Source organism: Olea europaea, chromosome 21, assembly GCF_002742605.1.
Source record: "Olea europaea var. sylvestris chromosome 21, O_europaea_v1, whole genome shotgun sequence".
NCBI lineage: Eukaryota > Viridiplantae > Streptophyta > Magnoliopsida > Lamiales > Oleaceae > Olea > Olea europaea.
The window spans coordinates 1,930,876-1,938,809 of NC_036257.1; positions in this window are offsets into that span (position 1 = coordinate 1,930,876).

Below are 7,934 nucleotides of genomic sequence, written 5' to 3' on the forward strand. Positions count from 1 at the left end.
AAGCTAGAAATTAAAAAAAAAATTTTATGTTAAAAAGTTTTTTAAAAAAAAAAAGGGGGGGGGGGGGGGATGGATGGCGGCTGGTGGTGGCAAGCTGCGGCGACATGATGCTATCCACCGTCATTGGTTGCTGCAGAGGCGCGCAACAGCCGCTGTTTTTTCTAGGAGAAGTAAATAATAATAAAAAATTAGGGTTAGGGTTTGGGGAGAGATGGAGGCAGGGGCTCTCATGCAATTTATGAAATTGCAAGCCCCCGCATGCAATTAATTTTGGGAGTTGTCTTGCAAATTTTAAATAAAGGTCTTGTCATGTAAATTTCAGAATTGAAGGGCTTGTTTTTTAATTTTAACTTGGGTCAAATTGCAATTCTTAAAATAGGTTTTGAATTTGAATTTGAATTTTAAATTGGTTTTAAAATTGTGATTTTAATTGGGTTTGACCCATATTTCAATTTGGGCCAAAAATTTTAATTTAAAATTGAAGACTTTTATATTTTTGTTAAAATTAGATTTTTAAGTCAAATATTTAATTTTAACCCTAAATTAATTTTTTTTATTTAAGAATTTTGTCCTAAATTAAAATATTAATTCAATTTTAATTGGAGTTAGACTCTAATCTAATATTAATTAAAATTTGATTTTAATTCATATTATTTTTCCAATGAATATTGAAATTAGAGCATGACTCTAATTTGATAATTAATTGAAATTTGATTTTAATTATCCCACCTTAAAATTTTAAAGATGAGTTGGGCTCTAATTTAATATTTAATTAAATTTTGATTTTAACTAAATAACTTCGTCATATAATTATGGAATTAGAGTTGGACTCTAATCTGGGATTTAATTAAAATTTGATTTTAATTACATATGCACATCAATTTAGTTAATTAATTAATTATTTAATTATTTCGATCCATCTATTTAATGAGTTTTGACGACTATAATTGTTATATTCTTGAGACATGTCTACATATAATATTAGATATTATATGGGAAACATTTATGTGATAAATGTATAGAAGCCCGAAAAATGAAATGAAATTAGGCTCATATTTTTAAGTGATAATCTAGCACCATGAGCCTAACCCATACACGAATGTTATGCTCGGTCCACATAAAAAAATTTAAGTGTATACATATGTGTGTATGTATATATATATATATATATATATATGTGTGTGTGTGTGTGTGTGTGTGTGTGTGCGCGTGTGTGCGTGTGTGTGTGTATATAATGGATTCAATGTCTCCCACGATTTGTACCCGATGATTAAAATTTATATTTTGTATAGTAAAATTTCCAAGACTAGATTTGCTTACACGTTATTTTAAAGGACTAGATCATAAGTTTATAAAAATAAAAAAAGAGGAGAGATTTTATAGTTTTCTACTTGAGGATTTATGTTGACATTTTCTTAACTTGTTAGTGAATAAATTATAGAGACCTAGAGCAACAATTTATTTTTTCCTCAAAACACACACACACACACACACACACACACACACACACACATATATATATATATATATATATATATATATATATTGTACAAAAAAAAATTAATGTTAAAGGTTATAAAACAATATGAAGCATTTCAAGTAAATAGTAAACACTAGTCTGCGTCTCGTGTGTTGCACGAATTTTGTATTTATTTTGGTTTTATTAGCGTAAAATTTATAGATTGTACAAAAAGATTTGGAAATAAGAAATGTTTGTTTGATTCTCATCTTTTGGTCGACTATATATTTTATGTCACGATAATTTATTTTTATTCTTATTAATAAATATAATGAATGTTGTGATTGTATATATGTCGACGATAATTTATTTTTAATTATTTATTGTATTTTTTTGTTTAATGTAGATGAAGATATTTTTTTTATCTGATATTGCAAATAAGTTGTAAATTGAATTTCACAAAATACTTTTCTTTAGTAACTTCGATTCGAGAGGCTATACTTGTAGTTCAAAAATAACACATGCAGTTGTAAATTGAAAGACAATATCCATATACACAAATATTTAAATAACAAATCAGGTTCGCACGTAAAATAACTTGAAGTGGCACTTACTGGATGACCAACTCCCTTGTTGGTGTAAGAATTAGAACCCTAACAGCAGGTGTATTCTTCGGACGATACAATAGTCACTCCAAAGTCGGTAGGGCAAAGGAATTTTTAAAAAAATTAAATAAATTTTATTTGAAAGAGAAAAGAATTAAAAAGAAATTTAAATAAATTGATAAAAAAAATCAATTATTTATAAAGTAAAATTTTCAATTTTAATTAAATAATATTTATATATTCTTCATTTAATTTTCATAACTTTATTTTATTTTTTACTTCTAAATAATTTTAAACGAATTTTTTTACTTATATAAGTAATTTTTACATATATTAGAAATATTTTTTGTTAATATGTTTATTTTTAATTTTTTTTACTAAAAGTGATATAATTTTTTTTACTTATAAAAGTGGTCAGCACGGAGTAAGGCGGGAGGGTATGGAAAGTTGTGTGTTACATAGATTCACATTGTCTCTCTTACACTATATATATAATATAATAATATAAGTAAATGAGTTGATTTGAAAGAGCGTGGCCATAGCGTATGAAAATGGAGAACGAAAAAGTACAAAATAAAAAATTTTGAATAATCCTCCATGTACGGAGACCACACTATATATAATTATTTTTAATTTTTTTCTCTTCAAATTTTTTAATTTACAAATAACTTTTTTGTTAAAACTGAAAAATTAAGTTTTATTTAGAAGAGAAAAAAATTAAAAAGAAAAAAATAATTGATTTTTTTAAGAAAAAAACGTATTTGTTAGCACATACATTTAATCTCCATTTAACTATTTTCAATATTTATTTAGATCATTCGATGTCTCTACGATATAGTTCTCAAAATGAGTTTTGAGAAAATGTAAAATATTTATCAATTCGATTATCGTACAATTGTCGATAAATTTTTAAAATTAGTTTGTTATTGAAAATTTCGAAATAGTAATAAAATAATTAATTTTTTAAAGAAAAACGACATGCGTATTTTTTTAACACATACGTTTAATATCCGTTTAACTATTTTTTATATCTATTTAGATCATTTGATGTCTCTACGATATAGTTCTCAAAATGAGTTTCGAGAGAATGTATTTATCAATTCGACTATCGTACAATTGTCGATAAATTTTTAAAATTAGTTTGTTATTGAAAATTTCGAAATAGTAATAAAATAATTAATTTTTTAAAGAAAAACGACATACGTATTTTTTAACACATACGTTTAATATCCGCTTAACTATTTTTTATATCTATTTAGATCATTTGATGTCTCTACGATATAGTTCTCAAAATGAGTTTCGAGAGAATGTAAAACATTTATCGATTCAACTATCGTACAATCGTCGATGAATTTTTAAAGTTAACCTGTTATCGAAAATTTCGAAATATAGTTTGAAAATGCCTATTTTGACATCCTATAACATTTGCTATGATTAACCATTTCACGCACCGTTAACGACGTGTAATAATATGCCGCGAGTATTTCAAAACGATATTAAGAATGTAATATTTTGACTTCATTTGATATCTCATAATGAGCGTGAAAATGAACACAAAAACATAAGTAAAAAAAAAAAATCATTTCTATCTCCGTGCACGAAGTCTTTGGGCCTCCGTGCAAGGAGTCCTCTTATTTTTTTTTATTCTTTTTTAAGTAAAAGCCAATACTTCTTTATACTCTATAAACTAACTACAATGATTGATTTATATATATATATATATATATACTCTATGCACGGAGGAATGTGTCGTTTTTGCTCCCCACTTGGAAAAAAATAAAATTTTAAATAATTGAAAATTTTTTTACGTCATACCGCATAATTTTTTTTGAGCAAAATGATGTATTGAGAAAAATGTTGTGAAAAAATAATAAATAGTAATAAAAAAATTAATTTTTTTAAGAAAAACGACTTATACGCATTTTTTAACACATACATTTAATGTCCGTTTAACTATTTTCGATATTTATTTAGATCATTCGATGTCTCACGATATAATTCTCCAAATGAGTTTCGCGAGAATGTAAAATATTTATGATTCGTATAATCGTCAATAAATTTTTAAAATTAGCTTGTTATCGAAAATTTCGAAATATATATATATTATTTTGTTAAAATTGAAAAATTAAGTTTTATTTAAAAGAGAAAAGAATAAAAAAGAAATTTAAATAAATTGATAAAAAGAACAATTACTTATAATATAAAAAAAAATTATAAACTTTGTCTCCATGCATGGAGGCATGGAGAGTCTCCATGCACGGAGGCTTCAGTTAAATTTTTTTTTTCCTCCGTGCACGGAGACAGTGTCTCTGTGCATGGAGACTAATGTCAATGTCTCCGTGCACGGAGGCTTTTGCTCCGTGCACGGAGAGATTACTTTTTTTTATACTGTGTAGTTTTACGTTATAATTTTTTTTCAATTTAAAATTCTCTTTAATTATTTTCTCTTCAAATTTTTTACTTACAAGTAATATATTGTAAAAAAAATTTCGTCGCATATTATCTCTATCTTTTTTTTTTTTTATATAAAAGTGATATTTTTCTTATATCCCTACTATATATATCTATATTGGAGTGGGGGAGGAATGGAAATTGCGTGTTGCAGTAATTTTGGAGGAAGTGTATAATAAAATAAAATATATATCAAGCAAACGGCGTCGTTTTTTGCCCCAATTGAAAAAACAAAACAAAACAAAGCAAAACAAAAATGCTACAATAAAAATGGATGAAGACACTGTTATTTTCTACAGTACCCTCACATTCCCCTTTTTGTATAGTAGGGAAACAAATCATTAAATTTCCATAACACACCCACGCGTTTTCAGGTGGTAAATGCACCAAAAACATATGAATTTAACCTACAACTAACAAATTAATCAATTTTAGTTTCAAATTTTAAGGCATGGAATGTAACTTAAAACTCTAGCTTTTAAAATGCTTTCGATTTTCCTCCAATGAAGGGCTGCCAACGTTTTTTCTAGAGTTTTGATTTATTTTTCATTCCTTCAAGTTATTCATATTGTTTCTAATATATATGCACAATACACTTTGAACAGGCAAAAAATAAAAATAAAAAAAATTCAAAATTAACGAAAGAAAAATATAAGAGAGGTGCAAATTCCTTAAGCTTCGGGTGCCATCGGGAAACAACATTCACCATCCAATTGAAAGTTTCAAATTAAAATAAGTAGAGGTGCAAGTGTTTATTTCATTTTCAAATTATGATTTTTCGATAAAAAATTGTATCTTCAGGTACGGTGCTTTGGCATCACAATAGTTTAAATGAAATGGTACCTCTGGGTACGGTGTTTCGGCACTTCTATGATTTGAATGATTATTCTCTGGTTTTACGTGTTATGATAATGCTGTAGAAATTAGACTTTGACGGAAATCCATCTATGTGCGACGACATGAATCTATAGTTCGGAAATTTCTAATTTGAGAATAAAATGCACCGATAATATCTATTGAGTTTCAAATTTATGGGTCAATTCCCTTCCTACAGGTTGATTTGATTTGCTTGGGGCGTGGATGATGGTAGACAAAGATGCAACATGCTATGGAGAAGTCGGTGACTTAATGTTTTAATTCGATCACGAAACGTTTACTTTGTTTAATAAATTAGATTTCTATGAACTTCACATGTAGAATTATTCTAAAAATAATTTTTTATGAATAAGTTATGTTAAAAAATAGATAAGTGTTATAAAAATTAACCTATGAATCACCGTTTATAAAAAAAAAAAATGGGTTAGCGATTTAAATGTTGCTGTTTTTTAAAAATTTCAGTTTCAGCATTGATTTTAAAAATTTGTAACTCAACCATTACTTAGAATTTTTAGACAAGACTAGTGGCGTTTGTTAGACTCATAGGTTAGTTACTGAATAAACTTAGAATCATGTCAATTCGATATTGGTAGAATTTTATATATCACTTAAAGTAAAATGCACTGGCTAGTGTTGCTGTTTTTCAACTTCTGCCTTGACTTCAAAAATTTATAACTCGACCGTTACTTGGAATTTCTGGATGAAACAATTGAATTTGATAGTTTCATGGATTAGTTACTGAATAAATTTGTAATCATATGATTTTGATGTTTGTGGAATTTTATATATCATTTTAAGTGAACTGCACCGGTTAATTTTTCAATTGGGTTGCTGCTGGATTTTGAAAATATTTTAATACCTCATATGAAGCTGACGGAAGCTAATTTGTGAATATATTATATTATAAGGAGTTTCCTACTTTACATTAAAATTTGATGAAGTTTCGAGTTTGATAACTATGCAAACGAATTTAGTTTGACACTTACCCTACGAGATAGAAAAAGAAAACAGCTTTGTTTAGTTAGTGTTAGCGGGATTTTTGAGAAATATTTTAACGCCTCATATGTTACCGATTGAAGTCAAATTTTGGATATGTTATATTATAAGATGTTCCCTAATTTTTCTTAAAATTTTATGAAATTTCGACATTGATAACTATGCAAACAAGTTTATTTTAAAACTTACCGTGCGAAAATGGAAATTAAAATAGATTACTCTCTTTCTTACTTCCTAAAGTAGTTCACACATGGAAAACTATCATATCTTTTATTTGTTGGATAGATATGTACTTGCCACTATTCATGTAATAAAATAGGCGTATGCATGGATTTGTTAGACTCTTTTCTTCTTTAATAAATGCTTGTGAAATTATTTTAATATTATTTTATCATCTAAAAGTAGATTTTTAATAATTTATTTATCGGTAGTTTTTTATTTTATAGTAAGCTGCATGTTAGAAAAAAATATATAGTGCTTAAGGAGATTTTTTTAAACTAAATGTTTACGTTTCTGTTAAAGGAGTAGTTAATTAAATTATTATTTTAAATAATTTCTAAGTCTAAAGCGAACGTACAACGGTTTAAGTGACGTTTCCGTCTATGTGGGTTGGTACATTACAAAATGTCTATTAATTGATGATTATAGACTCGACCATGTGGATGTGTTGAATGATTGATTTAATTCTTGTCGTTTTATGGGCCTGCGAGCTCTTAATTATTTTTAGATCTGCGAGTCCGTTATTATTATTGTTGTTGTGGGCTTGTGATCTGTTTATTATTTTTAAACCTGCGAGTCTGTTGTTATTATTGTTATTATGGATATAAGATAAGAGGAGAATATTTAACTAGTTTAGATTATGAAATAATGATCATCATATACAGTATAGAAAGTTTTAAATTATTCCTAAATACTGAGTTCACAATAAGAACAGATTGTGAAATTATAGTAAAATTTATCTAAAAGACAAATTTTGATAAAATAAGACATAAAAGATGGTTAAAATTATATGAGATATTAAGTAGTTATAAAATTAATATAGACCATATCGATGGAAAAAATAATATTTTAGCAGATAATTTAAGTAGGTATGTTATTAATTTTCTAACTCATTATCTTCACGATACAAATGGATCAAAGGATGATGAACTTTGAGAATGTCACTCTCAGAGATGGCTCCTTAAGGATCTAATTTTCGATTTGGAGGAAATAATTAAGAAAGACTATCAGAAGGGGAGCGTTATCTACTGGTTAATATCTGGATGGCACGTGACTCTAAAAAAAAAAAATTAGACAGCATTAATGCATTAGCTAACCATTTTAGATAGATTCACAATCAAGTAGAAAGTATAAATTTTAGTTTCTTTGCAGTAATTAAAAGTAGAAAGCTTGATATATATAATTATTGGCGGAAATATTACAACAAGTAGAAAGATTGCCTGATCCCCTTTTCAAGGGACTTTATACACTCGAAGAAGCTTTAAATTTTTGTATAGAAATAATAGGATTTAACTTTTTTACATCTAAAAGACTTAGACAGACTATAC